The following is a 23,232-nucleotide window of genomic DNA, read 5'->3' on the forward strand; positions in this document are numbered from 1 at the left end:
TATTTGCTAAAATTTCACAACCATCCTAGATAACAATGCTCACTATAACAGGAATAGATCATGTTTATTTAATATGGGATAATAACACATCTGAGTAAGCTTAAAAGCCAGCATCAGTCTTAAGAGGGAAATAGTAGAGGTATTTGCACTATCAGGAAAAAGACAAGTCTGCATATTGTCAGTACTGTTACTAAGCATTGTTCTAGAACTGCTAGTCTGTGTGGTTCATTTAATTCAAATATTTAATGAAAATCTGCTTTGTGCCAGGCATTGTTGCAAATGCTAGAGACAAAGCAGTTCACAAAGTAACAAAAATTAGGGGTACCAGAAAGGTAGGTGTGCTTTGAACCAGGAGCCCAAATATTTCTCCTATATGTTTCTCCCATAGCCATGATTCATGAGTCTGGATATCAGGGAATGGTAGCAGTGCTGACATTCCTCATTATTAGATCAACTAATGTACCCACAGAACTTTTGCTTCCTGCCCCCACAATTTTGGGCTCTGTTAATTCACAGATCTTACTTTCTGTCATAGCTTTAGTTACCCAAAAAGTAGAGACAGAGAAAAAGTCTTATTTGTAAGTAGTTTATTTGAGAATTTTAGTTCACATGAAGTAAGCTATAGCGGGGGTGTTAAGTAGGGAAGGAGGAAGACCCGTTACTAGGATGGCTTAATGAGTTGGCAGCCACTAGGAGGACCTAAAGCATATATGCATAAGCTCCCAGCACCTGTACTTAAGGGGTGACCAACACAGCAACAACTCTCTTCCACTTCCTGGTTGGGTATGTATGAGTACTGGGCTGGTTTTCCATTATATTCCACCCCATGGGGTCAGAGAAACCATATGGCAGGACACAAGAAGCAGATGGACTAGACCTGAGGTAATACTGTCAGACTGAATCTATGTGAAGCTGGTCAAAGTTTATGCAGAATTGGTTACTGCAGCTGTGGCTGGAATAAGAGGATGGCTGAGAGAATCTGAAGTTGTGCACAGGAAGTGTCTGTTACGATTCTAAAGGGAGGAATGCTTTTACCAGAAGTGCTTCGTTGTTTTTATTCTACTGAAAGTTGAGACTGCCATTTGGCAATTTTGTTTCTTTATGTTTCCGAATCAATAGGCAGAAAGGGGGTTATTCTACTGCCTGTGGTACTTCAATCCCAGTTAACAATGGAAAATTGTGTTTCTCTGCATAATGAGGAAAGAGAAGACCATATCTGTTATGCAGAGGATTCTTTTGGTTGTCAGCAAAGTTTAATGAAACACTATTACGACAACCCAAGAAAAGCAATAACACTGAGGATGCAGGCTCACAAGGAAGGAAGGGTGAATCTAGCTGCAGTTAAGAAAAAGGGAACATGGACTAGGTGTGGAAGAAGGAGTTGTAAATGTCAGTTGTGGTCTTCTGATCAATTGTAGGATAAGGAAAAGCTAGGAGGAGGAGGTAACTTGACACGTGGAGAGTGGTTAGGATAATGATGGTATCTGGTTATTAAGGTTTTCCTAGAGAGGTAAGGAGCTAGAAGTAACTCAAAGGGCTGCAGATCTGGATTTGCTTTTCCATATTGGCCCAAGGAAGAATTGAATGTGATCTGAGAGTTCATATTTTCTCTTACTCCTGTCCTTTCTCTGTATCTGTATATGGTTGAGTCATGAAAGTCTGATCCTTGTTGGTTACAGTTTGTCTCTCTCCTAGGGCCTATTTGCAGGGCCTATTTGTATAGTGAGAGATTCTGCCACCTGGAAATATTTCCAAAACATATGTCCTTCCACAGTTGTCCTCTATTCAAAGACGGCTAATGGCTTGTTGTCTACAGGATAAAGCTTAAACTCTTAACACCCTTCAGATATTTTAGGACATTTATGGACTGGTCCCTGCTTACTTTTACAACTTCTCCAACCATTTTTATTCACTTCTCAAGATGTAGGCCTCAGCCTCACAGGTGTACTCTCCATTCCCTAAGCATGCAATGATTAAGCACCCATCCCTGAGCTCTCCATTCTCATGATTCCCCAAAGTGTAGTAAGATGTGATCAGCAACTGTAATCAGTCACTGTTGCAAGACTCTAAGATAATTTGTTCTAGAGAGGCCCTGTGTAATTGCTTTGTTTGTAATGAGTTCTTCCAGGATCTGGACTCTTCTGGGATGCACAGTCTCCTAGGGCCAGGGATAGGTAGGAAGGGAGAAGTGAGGAGGGTGGCTACAGACACAGGTGATGACTCTAAAGGCGATTACATCATATGCCACCAACAAAGGGGTGGAGAATGTTGGATCAGGGCCCTGGAGTTAACCTCAGACACAGTAAGTTGGGCAGGAGGGTAAATAAGCTGGTACCTTACTGTCCCTACAACCTGAGGGTCTTCATTTCCCCAGTTGTATGATGTTCTATAGGATAGTTTTTCAGATATGATAACTTTCCTTTTCTGCCTTTCACCTCTCTGCCTTTCAAGACTTTCCTACATTCCAGAAATTCTTTGATTTAATGTTCACAACTTAGTATCTTTTCATTAATGATAGTGTCCATTAATACTATGCAATGTACTCTCTTACAGGATTGTATCATTTCAACATAATGACATATCTGTGAGATAGGCATTTAGTACAGATTTCAATCCCTCGGCTATGTATTTGAATTACTTAGGGAGCTTACTTAAGGCCCCCTTCCTGAGATTCTGATTACATATATCTGGGGATGGTGCTGTAATCTGTTTTTTAAAAATGTATTATATGTCCTTACTACTCACTGTGGTCCGCAGAACAGCAGAATTGGCATCACCAAATGTACAATTTTAACTTTCAAAATGTTAATTAGGCCTTACACCAGGCCCATTGAATCAAATCAGCATTTAACAAGACCACCAGGTGGTTTGTATGTAAATTAAAATTTTAGAAGCAGCGACCTTTGTGATTCTTCTATGCAGTCCAGACTGAGAAACAGATTTACCAGGTGAAGAAGATGAGAGGCATTATTGAGGGAGCTGCTGAAATTCATATTCCCGATCAGCAGCAGTATTCACAAGTGATGTCTCTCTGGTTTGAAATTTCTAATAAGATCCTTGACAGCAGCGTTTGGTCCCACTCATTTCCCAAGGAGGCAGACTTCTGAGAAAACAAGCATAGGAAACTTCACTTGATGCCATTTTCCTGCTACAGTACTAGCACATTATGTCCAAATGTGAAAAACTATTAATGTGGCTAGATTAAGCATTGGCAGGGTGAAAATCCCAGCAGTTAGACTCAGCTACATCCCGTTCAGGAAGGAACTTCTCACATACCTTAACACCCTTCAGCTTTCTTAGCTCAGAGGCATTTTAAGGTATGGATATCTGGAGAGGATGTACAGCGAGGTCACAAGGGTAGGTATATTCATTCCCTTTATCTCCAAATTATACAAACATTCAGATACATTTCTTCATGTCAACATAACTGAACCACATAGACATTGACACTGAAACCAAAATGACACTGTAAACATGCATAATGGGTTTTTTTTTTTTTTTTTTGAGACAGAGTCTGCCGCCCAGGCTGGAGTGCAGTGGTGCAATCTTGGCTCACTGCAACCTCTGCTTCCTGGATTCAAGTGATTCTCCTGCCTCAGCCTCCTGAGTAGCTGGGATTATAGAAATTCACCACCATGCCTGGCTATTTTTTTTTTTTTTGTAGTTTTAGTAGAGGCAGGGTTTCACTATGTTGGTCAGCCTGGTCTTGAACTCCTGACTTCAGGATCCACCCACCTTGGCCTCTCAAAGTGCTGGGAGTACAGGCATAAGCCACTGTGCCCGGCCTGGGCTGTCTTTTTAAAATAAAGAGTAGTGTAGTTGGATGGTCTAACATTTTCCATAGGTCTGAAGTTTATCTCAGAATTCTGTAATAAAGCGTCAAAATTAGCACCGAATGGTTAAGGCTAGTGAATTCTTATTCTGGAAGGATTTAATAGGAGTTTAACTACAATGGGAGTTGGCCGCTTTAAAGTTGGAGGAATGTATGTCTCAGCCTGAAGGACAGCCAACAAATATTAGTGAAACATTGGCCATATCCAGGCACCATCCCAGGTGCTGACCTTGCTGCGGTCACAAAGGAGGGTAAATAAGCTGGTACCTTAGTGTCCCTACAACCTGAGGGTCTTCATTTCCCCAGTTGTATGATGTTCTTAGGATAGTTTTGAGTATTGGGCTGGTTTTACAGCCTACCTGTATGGAGTTTACAGTTTGGTAGGAAACTGAGCTATAAACAAGCAATCAAGGGCATTGAATGCTGCTGGGTGAGTACTGGATGTTGTGGAAACACAGAAGCAGGTCTCACCTGGGGAGACCAAGGAAGATTTAGCTGAGCCAGTGACATGTAATATACATGAAGCAGGAGTGTGCCAAGTAAGAGGGAAGAAGATGTTACACAGAACAGCAAGTGTGAACATCTGGAGGCAAGAAATTGTGCCTTACAAGGTCAGCATTTCTGGAGAATGTTGAAGAATGCTGATGCAGCTTCATTGTGGGACCAGATGAGGCGGTGGAGGTAGGCATGGGTCAGATAATGAAATATTTGTGTCCTTGAAAGAAATTTTGCCTATATCTTAAAAATAATGAGAATCCATAAGGACTCTGAGCAGGAGAATGATGGTTCAATTTTTATCTTAGAATTCCACAGTGTGAATGGATTGAAGGCTAGTGAGCACAGGAGCAGGGAGATGAGACCATTGCAGTAGTCCAGATGGGGGATCAGGATGTCAGCCTGTTTTGGATTGTGGCAGTTGGGAAAAGCAGTGGGTGGATTAGAAAGAGAATGAAATACAGACTCTACATGACTTGCTAGGATAAGATGTTGGGCTTGAGAGAAATAAATGAATGAAAGAAAACTCCCAGGTTTCTGACTTGAGCCTGGATTTCTTTAACTGAGATATGAGAGACTGGAGGAGTGAGTGGATTGGGAGAGTGGCAGGGTGAGATCATGAGTTGCCCTTGGGATCTGTTAAGCTGAGAATAGCTTGGGATCTGTTAAGCTGGGAGATAATCAGGAAGCAACTGGTTACAAAATACTAATGGTGATACGTTTACCCATAAGGTGTAGATGATAATCAATGTCATGGGGACAGGTGAACTCTTTCAGGGCTCAGTCTGTAAAATTAGAATAGTTTAGAAAAATCCCCAGAAAACACCGATATATAAGGTACTATTAGAGAAGAAACCAATCACAGTTGTTAAGAAGGAATGATCTGTATGTGTCAGGCAACTAGTGTGATCGCACAGAGGCTAAAAGATCGGAGTGTTTTAGAAGGAAAGGAGTCAGTTGTGTTACACATTATGAAAGGTGAGATCAATCATAGTGAAAAGAATCATGCATTTTTTGATGTGGCACATTTCTGATTATAGAGATGGTTGTTAGGGATAATAATGGGGAAACCAATGACTGAAGAACACCTAATGACCTGTATTATAGAAACATGTTTATTTTTACTCAGGTTTTTAAGGGACCCGAAGACAGCATGATGGGATGAAATCAAACCAGCACCTCAGAGTTCCTCCTCCTGGGCCTGCCCATCCAGCCAGAGTAGCAAAACTGTTCTATGCCCTGTTTTTGGCCACGTATCTTACCACCCTCCTGGGGAACCTCATCATCATTATCATCCTCATTCGACTAGACTCCCATCTCCACATGCCTATGTATTTGTTTCTCAGCAACTTGTCCTTCTCAGACCTCTGCTTTTCCTCTGTCACAATGCCCAAATTGCTGCAGAACATGCAGATCCAAGACCCATCCATCCCCTATGCAGGCTGCCTGATCCAGATGTACTTCTTCTTGTATTTTTTGGATCTAGAGAGCTTCCTCCTTGTGGCCATGACCTATGACCACTATGTGGCCATCTGCTTCCCCCTACACTATGCCACCATCATGAGCCCCATGCTGTGTCTCTCCCTGGTGGTGCTGTCCTGGGTGCTGACCACCTCCCATGCCATGTTGCACACTTTACTCATGGCCAGGTTGTGTTTTTGTGCAGACAATGTGATCCTCCACTTTTTCTGTGATATGTCTTCTCTGCTGAAGCTGGCCTAGTCTGACACTCGAGTTAATGAATTGGTGATATTAATCATGGGAGGCTTCATTCTTGTCATCCTATTTCTACTTATCATTAGGTCCTAGGCATGAATTGTCTTCTCCATTCTCAAGGTCCCTTCTTCTAAGGGTATCTGCAAGGCCGTCTCTACTTGTGGCTCCCACCTCTCTGTGCTGTCACTGTTCTATGGGACTGTTATTGGTCTCTTCTTATGCCCATCAATTAATAATTCTACTCTAAAGTAGACTGTCATGGCTATGATGTACACTGTGGTGGCCCCCATGTTGAACCCCTTCATCTATAGCCTGAGTAACAGAGACATGAAGGGAGCCCTGGAAAGAGTCAATGGTAAAAGGAAAAATCCCTTCCATGATAGAATACTTGGGAGTCTTACATAATTTTATCTGATGAATATATCAACATTAATATTTCAATATTATTTCAGTTCTCTTTTTTCTCCATGCGGAATTTTTTGTTTAAATGTAACATTACATAATTTCTGAATAAGTAAACAGATGTGGGAGAATATATAGTTGAACTAGGAAGTTGTTCTCAGTAATCTGCTAGGAAGATTTTCCTTTTTGTTAATCCCAAGTGACCCTAAGGAGGTATAATTTAAAATCTTTGAAAGTTCTGTCTTCACTGTTAAGCCACTAATTTATCGTGCATAATTAAACCCTGTAGGTCTGTTTTAAATAATAGTCTGTCCTCTCTTGTCAATAATAAGACCCGAACATCTCAGTCCCCTTCTTTGCTAAAGAAAACTTCAAATTTTAAATAAAACTTTTTACTCATTTTCCTGAGCAAGTGTTCACATCAGTCTGTCTTCTAACCTTGCTTTCTTCTTAATTTTTATATCTGTATGTCTTTTTTTCTTACTTGACCCAAACCTAAAACAAACTTTCTATTTGCTTTGCTACCATAGTTTAGTTTATCTGTATCTGAGAATTAAGTCACACCTGAGGCTCTAAAAAGGACTTCTCAAGCATGGGTAAGGGGACCAAAGACTGCTTAAGAACCTCACTCATTGTTCAGAATTCATTTATATCAGTTATTTTAATTTTTTAAAATTGATGCATAATAATCCTACATATTTATTGGGCACAGTGTGATATTTTGATACATATACACAATGTACAATGATCAGATCAGGAAAAGTAGCATTTCTATCACCTCAAACTTTTCTTAGTATTGAGAACATTCAAAGTTCTCTCTTCTAGTTATTTGAAAAATGCAATAAGTTGTTTACCAGGGTCATCCTACAGTGCTATAGAACACTAGAACTTATTCCTCCTGTCCTGTAATATGTTATTCATTAACTAACTTCTATAACCCCACTTCGTCCCCTTCTCAGCCTCTAGTGGCCCATATTCTACTCTATACTTCTATACTGGCAACTTTTTAAGTTTCCACACATGAGTGAGAATATGTGGTATTCATTTTTCTGTGCCTGACTTATTTAACAAAATATCCTTCAGGCTCACCGATGTTGCCATGAATGACAAAATTGAAGACTTTAATGACTGAATAGTATTCCATTCTGTATATATACACCATATTTTCTTTATCTGCTGCTGGCCACTTAGGTTAATTCTTTGGTGGGTAACATAAATAGTAATAGGAGTACGGATGTCTCTTGGACATACCAATTTTCTTTCTTTTGCATACATACCCAGTAGTGGGATTGCTGGATCATTTAGTAGTGTTCTATTTTTAGCTTTTTTGAGAACTTCCATACCACATTTCATAATGGCCATACTAACTTACATTCCCACTAACAACGGTATATAAGAATTGCCCTTCACAACTTTGACAACATTTTTTATTTTTAGTCTTCTTGATGATACAGTATTAACTGGGGTGGGATGAGGTCTCATTTTGGTTTTGATTTGAATTTCCCTGATAATTAGTAATGTTGGCCATTCGTATGTTTTTTTTTTTTTTTTTTTTTTTGATAAATGTTTATTCAGATCCTTTGCCCATTATTTACTTAGTACTTCTTGTTGTTGTTGTTGAGTTAAATTCCTTTTGTATCTTGGATATTAAAATCTTACCAAATGAATAGTTTGCAAAGATGTTCTCCTATTCTGCAGATTTTCTCTTCACTTTGTTGATGCTTTTCTTTGCTGTGAAGAAGCTTTTTAGTTTGACATAATCCAATTTGTCTATTTTTTTTTTTTTTGAGACAGAGTTTCGCTTTTGTTACCCAGGCTGGAGTGCAATGGCGCTATCTCGGCTCACCACAACCTCTGCCTCCTGGATTCAGGTAATTCTCCTGCCTCAGCCTCCTAAGTAGCTGGGACTACAGGCACACGCCATGGTGCCCAGCTAATTTTTTGTATTTTTAATAGAGACGGGGTTTCACCATGTTGACCAGGATGGTCTTGATCACTTGACCTCGTGATCCACCTGTCTCGGCCTCCCAAAGTGAATTTGTCTATTTTTTATTTTGTTGGCTATGTTTTTGAGGTCTTATCCATAAAATCTTTGCCCAAAGTAAGGTGCTGAAATTTTTTCCCTATGTTGTCTTCCAGTAGTTGTACTGTATTGGGTCTTACATTTAAGTCTTTAATCAATTTTGGGTCAATCTTCATATCCAGCATCTGTTTTCTTTAGATTTTTTAATGATCACCAGTCTAACTGGTGTGAGATGGTATCTCAATGTAGTTTTGATTTGCATTGCTCTACTGACCAGTGATGAGCATTTTTTTCATATGTTTCTTGGCCTCATAAATGTATTCTTTCAAAAAGTGTCTGTTCATATCCTTCACCCACTTTTGAATGGATTTGTTTTTTTTCTTATAAATCTGTTTTAGTTTTTTGTAGATTCTAGATATTAGCCCATTGTGTTATGAGTAGATTGCAAAAATTTTTTCCAGTTCTGTTGGTTGCCAGTTCACTGTAATAATTGTTTCTTTTGCTGTACAGAAGCTCTAGAGTTTAATTAGATCCCATTTGTCTATTTTGGCTTTTGTTGCCAATGCTTTTGGTGTTTTAGTCATGAAGTCCTTGCCTGTGCCTATGTCCTGGATGGTTTTGCCTAGGTTTCCTTTTAGAGTTTTTATGGTGCCAGGTCTTATGTTTAAGTCTTTAATCCATCTGGAGTTAATTTTAGTGTAAGCTGTCAGGAAGGGGTCCAGTTTCTGCTTTCTGCACACAGCTAGCCTGTTTCCCAGAATCATTAAACGGGGAATCCTTTCCCCATTGCTTGTTTTTGTCAGGTTTGTCAAATATCAGATGATTGTAGATGTGTGGCATTGCCTCTGACTCCTCTGTTCTGTTCCATTGGTCTGTGTCTCTGTTTTGGTGCCAGTACCATGCTGTTTTGATTACTGTAGACTTGTAGTATAGTTTAAACTCAGGTAGCGTGATGCCTCCAGCTTTGTTCTTTTTGCTTAGAATTGACTCGGCTATGCAGGCTCTCTTTTGGTTCCATATAAAGTTTAAGGTGGTTTTTTCCAGTTCTGTGAAAAGGGTCATAGGTAGGTTGATGGGGATAGTGTTGAATCTATAAATTAACTTTGGGCAGTATGGCCATTTTCACAATATTGATTCTTCCTAACCATGAGCATGGAATGTTTTTCCATCTGTTTTTGTCCTCTCTTATTTCATTGAACAGTGGTTTATAGTTCTCCTTGAAGAGGTTCTTTACATCCTTTGTTAGTTGTATTCTAGGTATTTTCTTCTCTTTGTAGCAATTGTGAATGGCAGTTCATTCTTGATTTGGCTCTCTGTTTGTCTGTTGTTGGTGTATAGGAATGCTTGTGAGTTCTGCACATTGATTTCGTATCCTGAGGCTTTGCTGAAGTTGCTTATCAGTTTCAGGAGATTTTGGGCCGAGATGATGGGGTCTTTTATATATACAATCATGTCATCTGCAAATAGAGACAATTTGACTTCCTCTTTTCCTAATTGAATACCCTTTATTTCTTTTTCTTGCCTGACTGCTCTGGCTAGAACTTTCAATACTATATTGAATAGGAGTGGTGAGAGAGGGTATTCTTGTCTGGTGTCATATTTCAAAGGGTATGCTTCGCTTTTTCTCATTTAGTATGATATTGGCTGTGGGTTTGTCATAAATAGCTTTTATTATTTTGAGATACACTCCATTGATACCTAGTTTATTGAGAATTTTTAGCATAAGGGCTATTGAATTTTGTTAAAAGCCTTCTCTGCATCTATTGAGATAATCATGTGGTTTTTGTTTTTGGTTCTGTTTATGTGGTGGATTATGTTTATAGATTTGCGTATGTTAAACCAGCCTTGCATCCCCGAGATGAGGCCTACTTTCTCGTGATAGATAAGCTTTTTGATCTGCTGCTGCAATTGGCTTGCCAGTATTTTATTGAAGATTTTTGCATCTATGTTCATCATGGATATTGACCTGAAGTTTTCTTTTTTTGTTGAGTCTCTGCTGGGTTTTGGTATCAGGATGATGTTGGTCTCATAAAATGTTTTAAGAAGGATTCCCTCTTTTGTATTGTTTGGAATAGTTTCAGAAGGAGTGATACCAGCTCCTCTTTGTACATCTGGTAAAATTCAGCTGTGAACCCATCTAGACCTGGGCTTTTTTGAGTGGTAGGCTCTTAATTCATGCCTCAACTTCTGCCCTTGTTACTGGTCTATTTAGGCTTTCAACTTCTTCCTGGTTTAGGCTTGGGAGGATGCAAGTGTTCAGGAATTTATCCATTTCTTCCAGGTTTACTAGTTTATGAGCATAAAGTTGTTTGTAGTAATCTCTGATGATGGTTTATATTTCTGTGGAATCTTCGGTGATACCCCTTTATCATTTTTATTGCATCTATTTGATTATTCTCTCTTTTTTTTTAAATTAATCTGGCTAGTGGTCTGTCTATATTGTTGATCTTTTGGAAAAACCAGCACCTGGATTTATAGTTTTTTAAGTTTTTTTGTGTGTGTCTCTATCTCCTTCAGTTCTGCTCTGATCTTAGTTATTTCTTGTCTTCTGCTAGGTTTTGAGTTTTTTTTGATCTTGCTTCTCTAGCTCTTTCAATTTTTATGATAGGATGTCGATTTTAGATCTTTCCTTGCTTCTCATGTGGGCATTTATTGCTATATATTTTCCTCTATAGACTGCTTTAAATGTTTCCCAGAGATTCTGGTATGTTGTGTCTTTGTTCTCATTGGTTTCAAAGAACATCTTTATTTCTGCCTTCATTTCATTGTTTATCCAGTCAACATTAAAGAGCCAGTTTTTCAGTTTCCATGAAGCTGTGCAGTTCTAAGTTAGTTTATGAATTCTGAGCTCTAACTTGATTACACTGTGGTCTGAGAGACTGTTTGTTATGATTTCCGTTCTCTTGCATTTGCTGAGGAGTGATTTACTTCCAATTATGTGGTCAATTTTAGAGTAGGTGTGATGTGGTGCTGAGAAGAATGTATATTCTGTGGATTTGGGGTGAAGAGTTCTGTAAATGTCTATTAGGTTTGCTTGGTCTAGGTCTGAGTTCAAGTCCTGGATATCCTTGTTAATTTTCTATCTCATTGATCTGTCCAATATTGACAATGGGGTACTGGAGTCTCTCACTATTATTGTGTGGGAGTTTAAGTCTCTTTGTAAGTCCTTAAGAACTTGCTTTATGTATCTGGGTACTCCTGTATTGGGTACGTATATATTTAGTATAGTTAGCTCTTCTTGTTGCATTGATCCTTTTAAAATTATGTAATGTCCTTCTCTGTCTCTTTTGATCTTCGTTGATTTAAAGTCTATTTTATCAAAGATAAGAATTGCAACTCCTGCTTTTTTTTTTTTTTTTGCTCTCCATTTTCTTGGTATATCTTCCTCTATCCCTTCATTTTGAGCCTTTGTGTATCCTTGCATGTGAGATGGGTTTCCTGGATACAGAGTACTGATGGGTTTTGACTTTTTATCCAATTTGCCAGTCTGTGTCTTTTGATTGGGGCATTTAGCCCATTTACATTTAAGGTTAATATTGTTATGTGTGAATTTGATCCTGCCATTTTGATGCTAGCTGGCTGTTTTGCCCATTAGTTGATGCAGTTTCTTCATTGTGTTGGTAATTTTTACCACTTGATATGTTTTTGGAGTGGCTGGTACTGGTTGTTCCTTTCTATGTTTAGTGCTTCTTTCAGGAGCTCTTGTAAAACAGGCCTGGTGGTGATGAAATCTCTGAGTAATTGCTTGTTTGTAAAGGATTTTATTTCTCCTTCACTTAGAAGCTTAGTTTGGCTGGATATGAAATTCTGGGTTGAAAGTTCTTTTCTTTAAGGATGTTAAATATTGGCCCCCACTCTCTTCTGGCTTGTAGGGTTTCTGCTGAGAGATCTGCTGTCAGTCTGATAGGCTTCCCTTTGTGGGTAATCTGACCTTTCTCTCTGGCTCCCCTTAGCATTTTCTCCTTCATTTCAACCCTGGTGAATCTGACGACTATGTGCCTTGGGGTTGCTCTTCTTGAGGAATATCTTTATGGTGTTCTCTGTATTGCCTGGACTTGAATATTGGCCTGCCTTGCTATGTTGGGGAAGTTTTGCTGGATAATGTCCTTAAGAGTATTTTACAGCTTGGATTTATTCTCTTCATCACATTCAGGTACACCTATAAAACATAGATTAGGTCTTTTCACATAGTCCCATATTTCTTGGAGACTTTGTTTCTTCCTTTTTACCCTTTTTTCTCTAATCTTGCCTTCTTATTTTGTTGCATTGAGTTGATCTTTGACCTCTGATGTCCTTTCTTCTGCTTGGTCAATTCGGCTGTTGAAACTGTTATATGCTTTGTGAAGTTCTCATGTTGTGTTTTTCAGCTCCATTAATTCACTTATATTCCTCTCTAAGCTCTTTATTCTGGTTAGAATTTTGTGAAATATTTTTTCAAAGTTCTTAGATTTTTGCATTGGGTTAGTACATGTTCTTTTAGCTCAGAGAAGTTTTTTATTACCTACCTTCTGAAGGCTGTTTCTGTCAATTCATCACACTCATTCTCCATCCAGCCTTGTTCCCTTGCTGGTGAGGAGTTATGATCTCTTGGAGGAGGAGAGGCGTTCTTGTTTTGGGTGTTTTCATCCTTTTTCACTGGTTTCTTCCCATCTTTGTGGATTTATCCACCTGTCATCTTTGCAGTTGTTGACTTTCATATTGGGTCTCTGAGTGGAAGTCCAGTTTGTTGATGATGAAGTTATTTCTTTCTGTTTCTTAGTTTTTCTTCTAACAGTCTGGTTCCTCTGCTGTAGGACTGCTGAAGTACACTCCAGACCCTGTTTGCCTGAGGATCACCTGCAGCAGCTGCAGAACAGTAAGGGTTGCTGTCTGTTTCTTCTTCTGCTATCTTTGTCAGTCTGAGCTCTCCTTTTTGAGGTGACTCTTTGGATATATGGGGGTCAGGAAGCTGCTTGAGGAGACAGTGTGTCCTTTCTAGGAGCTCAAGTGCTGAGCTTTGAGCTCCATTGTTCATTCAGAGCTGCTGGGCAGGTACATTTAAGTCTGCTGAAGCAGAACTCATAAACTCTGTTTTTTCCCCCAGTTGCTCTCTTCTGGGGAGTTAGGGCTTTATTTATGAGTTTCTGTTGTGCTGCTGCCTTTTTTTTTCCAGGGCTGCCCTGCCCAGCGAGGAGGCAGCCTAGTCACAGTCTGGCTGCAGAGGCTTTGCTGAGCTGCTGTAAGCTCTGCCCAGCTGCTTTGTGAACTTCCCTGCAGTCCTGTTTATATGGGTATAGTTAGAACGGCCTCAGCAATGGAGGCCCACCTCTATAATGGTGGACTCTCTCTGTAATGGAGGGCCGCCTCAGCAATGGCGGGCTGCCTCAGCAATGATGGACTACCTCGGTAGTGGTGGACTGCCTCAGTAATGGCAGATGCCCCTCCGCCACAGAGCTGGACCATCCCGGGTTCAGCTATGCTTGCTGTGAAACTCTCAACCCACAGCATTTCAGATTGCTGTTTTTTTGTGGGGGTGGGACCAGCCGAGGCTGATCACCTGGCTCCCTGCTTCAGACCCCCCTTTTTTTTCAGTTGAAGAGGCAACTCTGTCTCCCAGGTGTTCCAGTCTCCTGTTGAAAAGGCACCAGGATCTGTGTGATTTCCCATGTGGTGACCCACTGAGCTGGCTGAAACAGCTGCTCTGAGATTCATGACACTTTTTTGCCTGGGAATTTCCTGGCCTGGCTCCCTGTTTTGGTCCCCTTTTTTATCAGTTGAATGGCCGACTCTGACTCTCACAAGCTCCAATCAGCAGCTAAAATGGTGCCCAGACCCATGTATTTTGTGCAGAAACCCACTGGGCCAGCCAAAACAGCTGCACTGGTGACCCATGGGGCTCCTCCACCTGGGAATCTCCTGGTCTGTGGGCAACAAAAATTTGTCTGGAAATGTGGCCTCCACTCAGCCTCTGCTCTTTCACTGGGAGCTGCAATCCTGAGCTGCTACTAATTGGCCATCTTGGATCTGTCTCCAGCAAGTTTATATCGAGAACCACTCTTAATGGTTCAGAGCTTGGAGTGCAGTGGTTACAGGTGCTGTGAACAATGTGAACCACTCTCAATGGTTCAGAGCTTTGAGTGCAGTGGTTACAGGTGCTGTGAATAGTGAGAACCACTCTCAATGGTTCAGAGCTTTGAGTGCAGTGGTTACAGGTGCTATGAATAGTGAGAACCACTCTCAATGGTTCAGAGCTTTGAGTGCAGTGGTTACAGGTGCTGCGAACAGTGTGAACCACTCTCAATGGTTCAGAGCTTTGAGTGCAGTGGTTACAGGTGCTGTCAACAGTGTGAACCACTCTTAATCGTTCAGAGCTTTGAGGGTGGCATGACCCAGTAATGCACCTGATCACCAGAGTCAGGGAGGGAGAAACAAATCGAGTCAGTCAGGCTAGCACAAGCTAGGTTATTGCAATTTCATGTACCTATTAACATAGTTTTATTTAGCAGCTCTTTCCTCCTCTGGACCCTGATCATCCTATGGGATCCTCTTGTGGTATTAAAGAGATGGAACTGATTTTATTGGATGTGTAAGGTGAACAGTAGTAAGAAATAATTCTTGGCACTGGGCCCATCATTCAAAATACCTTTCCACAGTCTAATCTGCAGGGAGTCTCACATCCCTCTGAAAGGAAACTTGGCAGTGATATTCTTGGTTATTTAGGCTGGGATTAAGCAGCCCTTTCCTGTAGGGCTTTGCTGCCCAGGCATAAACTGCTGCTAATATTTCAACTCTACCAAGAAAGTGGGCACAGCCCAAGACTAGGTAGCAAGTTGCCCAGGAGGCATGGTTGGTAGAACCTGACTCCATGTTTTCCTGTCTTACTAGCTTTTCTCTACAGAGCATATCACCATGTGGTATACTATAGATGATGCTTATTTATTTATTTGGCCTACCTTTATAGCATGTGATTTGCTTGAGTGAAGAGACTTTTGTCCATTTTGTTCACCAATGCCCTAGAAGACTGTCTGGATCATAGAAGAAATTGAATACATATTTGTTGAATAAATAAATGAATGAGTTATGTAGGGTTTCCTTGCAGGCCAAACACAGAACACCACTCCTCAGGCATCAGGAGACAGAAAGAATGGTTATAAACAAAGTTTGTTGGTTGCTGTCTTCTGGGGAAATTTTCCTCAGTCCAGAAAAGGCAGGAAAAAAGGTCATCTCTCAGGTCAGTGATTGCTTCACCACCAGTACCTGGCACAGAGCATCCTGAACATCAGTTTTTTCTGAGGCTGTAGATAAGTGGGTTCAGCATGGGGTTGATCACAGTCATGAAAACTCCAACCCCCTTATCCTTGTCTGAAGATTCCACCGAACCCAGTCTCATGTAGCTGAAGAGGCCAGTCCCATAGAAGATGCCCACCACAGTGAGGTGGGAGCCACATAGGGAGAAGGCCTTCTTCCTGCCCTCAGCAGAGCAGATTTGCAGCACACCAGCTACCACATGGGCATAGGACACACTGATGAGGACCAAGGGCACCACAGCCATGAAGGCTACTGCTGCAAAGAGCAACAGCTGATTGAGTTGGGTGCTGGAGCAGGAGAGCTGGAAGAGCTGTGGGAGGTCACGGTAGAAGTGACTGATCACGCTGGGGCCACAGAAGTTGATGGTAGTTAAGGCAACAGTGTGGGTCAGTGCATTGCTGAAGGCACAAGTCCAGGACGCAGCCACCAACATCCTCTGGACTGTCTGACTCATGCACGTGCTGTAGGTGAGGGGCTGGCAGATGGCCAGGAATCAGTTATAGGCCATGGCAGTCAGCAGGAAGCAGTCCGTCCCCACCAGAAGGTAGAAGAAGAAGAGCTAGGAGAGGCAGGCGTCATAGGAAATTGTACGCTTGTGGGACAAGAGATGATCCAACATTGAGGGAACAGTGACAGTGATACATCCAACATCCAGTGCTGATAGGTTCCCCAGGAATAAGTACATGGATGTGTGGAGTTTGGGCTTCACCAAGATGGCTGCCAGGATGCTGAGGTTGCCCCCAATTGTGACCAGGTAGGCAAAGAGGAAGAGCACAAAGAGCACAGACTGCATCTTTTCAGTTTGCACGAGGCCCAGCAGAATGAACTCAGCAACAGCTGTCCTGTTTATCCCAGCTTCTTGCTCTATGAGTTTCTGTAAGGACATGTCTCAGCAGGAGAGGCACCAGTCCACTCAGTTCACATTAACATTTTAAACCATTTATGTTGAAAGCCCCATGGTGGGTCCCCAGGCCGTCCCTCCCTCATTGACCTCCACCATCACCTCAGTGTCTTTACCTTGCTCTTGGTTGAGATGCCCAATGCCACCACCACCTTGTCCCTCTCAACCTCTATTAGTGGAAAAGGTCAGAATACCTGGGAAAATAAATTAAGATAAAAGATCTAATTTACAACATGAGGATTAGAGTTAATAAAGTGTATTGTATTCAAGATATTTGTAGATGAGTAGATTACAGCTGCTCTTGCCAGAGGAGGGAAAATGGGTAACTGTGTGAAATAATGGATATGTTAATTTGTTTCACTGTGGTAATCATTTTACTATTTACATGTATATTATAACTTCACTTGGTGAACCTTAAATATACACAATGAAATTTGTTTAAAAAAGGCAAAGGACTTTTCTTTGAATGTAGTGGGATTAAGATAGTTAACATATCCAGCCCTTCGCCAACTCATTTTTGTGGTGAGAATGTTAAAATATATCCTTTTATACAAACTGGATGACATTATGCTAAGTGAAATAAACTAGACAGAAAGACAAATACTTTACAATTTCATTTATATGTGGAATCTAAAAAGTCGATGGCATAGAATCTGAGACCAATAAGCAGACTTCAAAATATAAAAATTTATGAGATTTTCAGATAAACTAGAAAATATTGAAACTGTTGCCCAGGTTTCAAGGCTTCTGGAAATTAGTGAAGATCAAGGGAAGGTATGGCAAGAATCAGATAGAAGATATCCATGATTCTGGATGTCAGAAAGACCAGCTGAGCACATTTCTTCTCAGTGAGGGACCACACTCTGAAGTGTCAATCCAACACTCCTCGTTCAATAAATTGCTAGTGGTATTATTGTTACTTAAATGCTTACCATGGACTTTGACTAACAACTTAATTTAAAATTATTTTTTCTGAGCATATTGTCTGCTACTCCTCTCTAAAACCAAAGTTGTAATCATGGCATGTGGGTTGGCTGCCACCATGTGTGGTAAGGGTTCTACTTTGCACAGTCACTCGTCTTCTACTTGTCCTTCATTCAGGCATGGTAGACTCACCAATGCCTCTAAGACTATGTCTTCAAATGAAGAAGGCATGTACTTGGAAAGCCATATTGAATTATGCCACATCAAACAAATATCAATGTCTTTATTGACCAGAGACAAGTAGGGCTAGAGCTTCCTGAAGAGCAATGTCATACCCTTGTATCTAAAATCAGAAGATGGGAGGCAGTTGGATATGAAAACTCTAACAGAAAGGGAAGCATAATGATTGCCTGAACCAGGGCAGTGAAATTCAGGGCCAGGAGTGGTTAAGAAAATCAGATCCCAGAAATCAAAGTGCTGCAGTAGTGTGGTTGATATGACTGTTTTGGGGGTTGGTCACCAAAATATTCTTAAAAACCCCTTGTTCATAAAAGTGGGAATGGTTGTGGCATGGTCTCCTTTGGTCTCAGATTGAATCTGAGAAGCAGAGGAGGCAGGACTGAGTGAGAAGCCACCCAGACAAGCTGATTGTGTAGTGTTCATGTGAGATTGTAAAAGCAAGAAAATGCCATGGTCAGCAGTTCCTCAGCTGTCTGTCAGCATTGAACTAGAAAAGTCAAGGGAAAAGGTACTCAAAATACCCATGAGTCAAGACATGCACCTGTCCCCAACAAAACCCTCTTACGAAACACTGGCTCAGAAACCTTTCAATTCATTTAGACTTCAAAAGAGAACCAACACAAGATCTAGTTAAAGATACTCAAGAAAAAAATGGAGAGGGGAGAGGAGAGAAACCAGGACAAACAAATGCTAAGAAGAAAAATGGTGCTATGGAGCTGCTGAATAACTGAAAAACAGAAAACAAGTGTGAATTTAAAACATGAAATAAATCATTCACCTCTGTATAACAAGAACCCAATACAGAGATACAAGACCTCAGGGAAGAGTTTCAAGATACTAGATGGAGATAAAATGTGAGATAACAGAACTCAGGAAAAAATAGGCACGGAGGGGCCAACAATTAGACAAAAGAAAACTTTTCAGAAATAGCCAAAGCCTGCCTTCTAGAGACTGAAAAGTCACAACATGTACAAGGAGACATGGAAACAAAGGTTCCATTCTGAGATAATCCTCATAAGGTTATTGAAATTAAAAAGTAATGGATCCTTTAGGTACATCAGCAGAGGTCAACTTACTTACAATGGACCGAGAAGACACTTATCTCAGATTTCTCTATAGATGTATTCAAGGCTAGAAGAAGCTAGAAAGCTGCCTATAAAATCTTCATGGATGGAAAATGTGACCAGAGAATTTTTTATTGAGACAAACTGTAACTCAAATATGCAAGCAACAGCCTAACGTTTTTAGACACTCAAAAACTCAAAAAGAGTTTTTCTATGAGCCCAATAGAATAATCTTCCAGAGGATAAACTTCAGCCAACAAAGAGAAGAGGAAGGAAAAAGAAAATGATAATTGATAATAAGCACTGAATATTTTTTACTGTAAGACATGTATGGGGATTGTGGTTTCAGAAGAAAATATAAATGTATGAGCAATGACAATGTAGAAATGACACATCTAATAAAGTTGAGAGGAGAAGAAAGAACACGTAAGATAGTGTAGATATGCTGATTTTCTGAGTTGTCCTACAGCTGTAAGTCAAAAGATATGTTCGTGTTAATAAGCAAAAAATTAAATGAAAAGGGTTAACCAATTCATGAATTTAGAAGAAGAAAACAAAAGACCTTTAAGAAAACCTAAAGGAATTACATAGTAATAAATTAGAAAACAGACAAACAAAAGAAATAATGCAAATTGAGAACAGATTGTTTTTGGTAAAATGAAATTGACAAGCCTGTAAGTGACCTACTTATGAATAAAAGCAAAAAAGTATAAACATGTAAAATAATAATTGACAGGGAGAAAATAAACATGGCCCAATAGAAAATTGAGAAATTCTGGTAGAGAATAGAATGGTGGTGATTAGAGGTTGGGAAGGGTGAGGGGAGCAGGGGCGGATAAAGAGAAATTGGTTAATGGATACAAAAACAGTGAAATAATAGGAACAATTCTAGAAATTGATAGCAGAGTATGGAGACTATAGTTAACAACATTTTATTGTATATTTCAAAATAATATTCCAATAACCCTGATTTGATCCTTACACACACACACACACACACACACACACACGACAAAATTTTTGTATTTTAAATTTTGTAAAAATGCAATATTAGCCAGGCATGATGGTGCATGCCGGTAATCCCAGCTACTTGGCATGAGGCTAAGCTAGGAGAATTGCTTGAACCCAGGAGGCAGAGGTTGCAGTAGCCAAGATTGTGCCCCTGCACTCCAGCCTGGGTGACAGAGTGAGACTGTCTCAAATAATAATAATAATAAAAATAAGTATATAAAATGAACTAAACTCCAAAGCCAACATTATGTTTAATGAAAAAACGTTAAAAGCATTCTCATTCAAGTCACTAATGAGACAAGTATATTCATTACCAATTATTATTTAGCAGTACTCTGGAAGCTTTAGCCAATGCAAGAAATTAAAAGACCATATATTAGAGAGCAATAAAAATTTTTTTTTTTTTTGATATGGAGTTTCACTTTTGTTGCCCAGGCTGGAGTGCACATGAGCCTCAAAAGATCTGGCAGCACTGGACCTGCATTTCCCAACTCATTGCCTGGGGTCCAAAAGACGCTGCTCTCCATCTGTTCCCAGTCCCCACCATTTCCAGCTGTCTCACTGATCCTGAGGCTGTCAGTTACCAGCATCATCATTTCATCATTTTTCTGGTAGAAGAGAATTATCAATCTTTATTATTCCTTGCAATAAACCAAGAAAAATGAAGAATACATTAAGAGTGCCATGCATTTGCAGGAGATCAGAAGATAACACATTTCTTTGTATAAATTAAAAATTATTGTTTTGGGCTTTCTTTGTCAAAATGTGACAAATATCTGTCATATTTTACCTCTAGACTGTCTTATTCTGTTTCCTTCCTCATCCATAAGCTGATGATAATGCTTACTTCCTTAAGAGTTTTTATGAAAATTAAATGACTTGAAATGAAATAAAACAATAAAGCATTTAGAACAGGGCTAGCCACATGGTGAGCACTCAGGGAATATTAACTATTCTTATTGTTATTATCATTACTGTATAGCTGCTTACTTTTTTGGGCATTTGAGTTTCTCTTGCTCCTAAGACTTTATTTGCAATGTTTTCACTTGTTGTCTGGCTGATGTCTTCCTATTCCATCTTAGTTTCAACATCATTTCCTCAGTGAGGGCTGCCCTAACCTCCTTGCCTAGAGTAGGCCTTCACATGAGCACCCTGGGAGCACTGCCCTTCCCTCTTCATGAGCCTCAACACATTTGGCGTCCATTTGGTCCATAAGTGTCTATGCTCCATAAGAGCATGCCATGGTTTCTACCTTGTTTCTGCTGTATTTTGAGCACTAGCACAGTGTCTGGTATATGGAAGGTGCACAATAAATAACTGAATGAATGAATGAATTGTTCAGAGGAAGGAATGTTAAGACCAGCAGTCAGAAAATGTGGGTTCAAGTCCCAGCTTTGTTACTGACTGATGAGAAGGTACTAAACCAGTCATTTCACCTCTTTATGCCTCTTCTTATGTGTTAAAAAAAAATAGAGAGAAAAAGGACAAGATGACATCTAAAATCTGTTTCACATCTCTATACATAGCACAAAATTAGAAAGAAGTTTAGATACCAAACAAATGTCTAGTCTTCTAAGCATCCTACAGCTACTTGGACCAATCTACCTATAAATGCTCTGACATTTCTACTGTACTTTCTATTTGAAATTGTGTTTAATGCATCATCTTAAACATTTATTGCATCCCTTCTATGTACAAGTTACTATGCATTGAATGTCACGGAAAATGAAATCGATGATAGCATGATACCTTCAAGGAGTTACAGTCTAACAACAAGGTTTGTCCTCATATGTTACACAACAAGAAAATAATAGATGAAGATGAAATGCATGGTAGAAATCCTACCCCAGATCAGAGAAGCAGCATCCCTTCCAGCTGTAGTGAGTAGAGAAGATGGATGTTTTAGTTGAAGAAGTTTCATATCCATAAATGGAAGCTTTAATAAAAGGCTAGAAATCCTCCAGCTGGAGGGTCCCATCAACCTTCATAAGTCCCTCTCACCAGTTTGTAGAGATTCAATTTTTTGTTTAATTGTGACTTTATTAAGGTTTATGTATGATGCCTATTGGAAGTGTACATCTCCAGCTATATTGCTGAGGATTCACTCCAATTCTATTCCAGGTTTATTCAGTTCCAAACTGGACCCAAACCTAAGTTCCATCAATTACACAACAGTGACAGTAAGCAAAATGTGGTAGTCAACTTCATCAAATCTATTTTCAGAGTCTGTCCACTTTTCTTTTATCCTTTCCAGCAGTCCTTTGGCCTCATGCCTTCAACCCTCACCTTTCCTTTTCTTCTATGGACATCCAATATCTTCATGCTGGTCTACCTACTCACCTAACAGAATCAGCTGCCAAGAAATGCTCTCATGAAGGGGAATTACTGTCCAGAATAAACAAAAGCCAATCCAAACTCTTATCACCTATTATCCCATTTGAACTCTTGTCTCCTATTTTCACAGGAAGGTTTTTGGTGCCTAACAAAAGTATAAGCCCTTCTACCACTGGAAATATCTTCATCTACATACTATTATAATAATTTAAAGGTGAAGACCCTGGGCAAGTAGCCAAAAATTTAGGCATGGTATTTAAATTTCTGAGCTGTTCAAATTATCATCCATAACTAACTGAGCAGGGCTACTCGAAATTTGACCAAATCTTGACATAGTCTTGGACCAAACCTGTGGGAAAAGCTGATCATGGCCAAGGCATCTAAGTGACCTCCCTTTGCAGGTCTATGTATTTTAAACACTGAGACCCCTTCATATTCTTGTTCTTTAAACAAATTATAACACCCAAAGAGGCCCCTCAATAAAGCCATGTTTAAACAATAAAAATGAGATTGAATAACATTTTCTTCTAAATCTAGGCTCATCATTGCTAATTTTTAAGATTGACTATCCAGTTGTGTAGAGGGGAAAATGTAATATTGCCAAATTTAATTTCACTCATTCAATCATTTTACAAATGCATATTTAGAAGCTCATACTCCCCCTAAGCATCTGGATCCTGAGTTGATGTCATGTGAAGGCATAGGGGATAGAGAAGAGGTAGACTTCCTCACTGCTCTCCCTCACATCTTCCTACCTACATGGGAGAAATTGGGGAACTCTGAAAAAAAGATTTTGTTCTGAATGTGTCATGGTGGATGGAAATGGCATTTGCTAAGTTTTCCTAAGATGGCTGAGAACATAACTTGGAAGGTTGACCTTGTGATCTCCAGAGATTCCAGGTTCCACCAGATCAGTTTTGTGCTCCACAATGTTGACTGATAGCTATAAAATCACCAAGTGCATGATTTATAGGGGAAAAACCCTCTTTTTTCCTTAGAGGAT

At 39.9% G+C, this 23,232-nt stretch overlaps 2 pseudogenes; one reads left to right on the top strand and one right to left on the bottom strand.

The window, feature by feature from the left end:
• Positions 1-5,480: 5,480 nt before the first annotated feature.
• On the top strand, positions 5,481-7,944 carry LOC144579947 (olfactory receptor 1E5-like; annotated as a pseudogene).
• A 7,730-nt stretch (positions 7,945-15,674) lies between these two features.
• Positions 15,675-16,641, bottom strand: LOC144580006 (olfactory receptor 3A3-like; annotated as a pseudogene).
• Between the last annotated feature and the right edge of the window lie 6,591 nt (positions 16,642-23,232).

Source organism: Callithrix jacchus, chromosome 17 (assembly GCF_049354715.1).
Source record: "Callithrix jacchus isolate 240 chromosome 17, calJac240_pri, whole genome shotgun sequence".
In the NCBI taxonomy this organism is placed as follows: domain Eukaryota; kingdom Metazoa; phylum Chordata; class Mammalia; order Primates; family Cebidae; genus Callithrix; species Callithrix jacchus.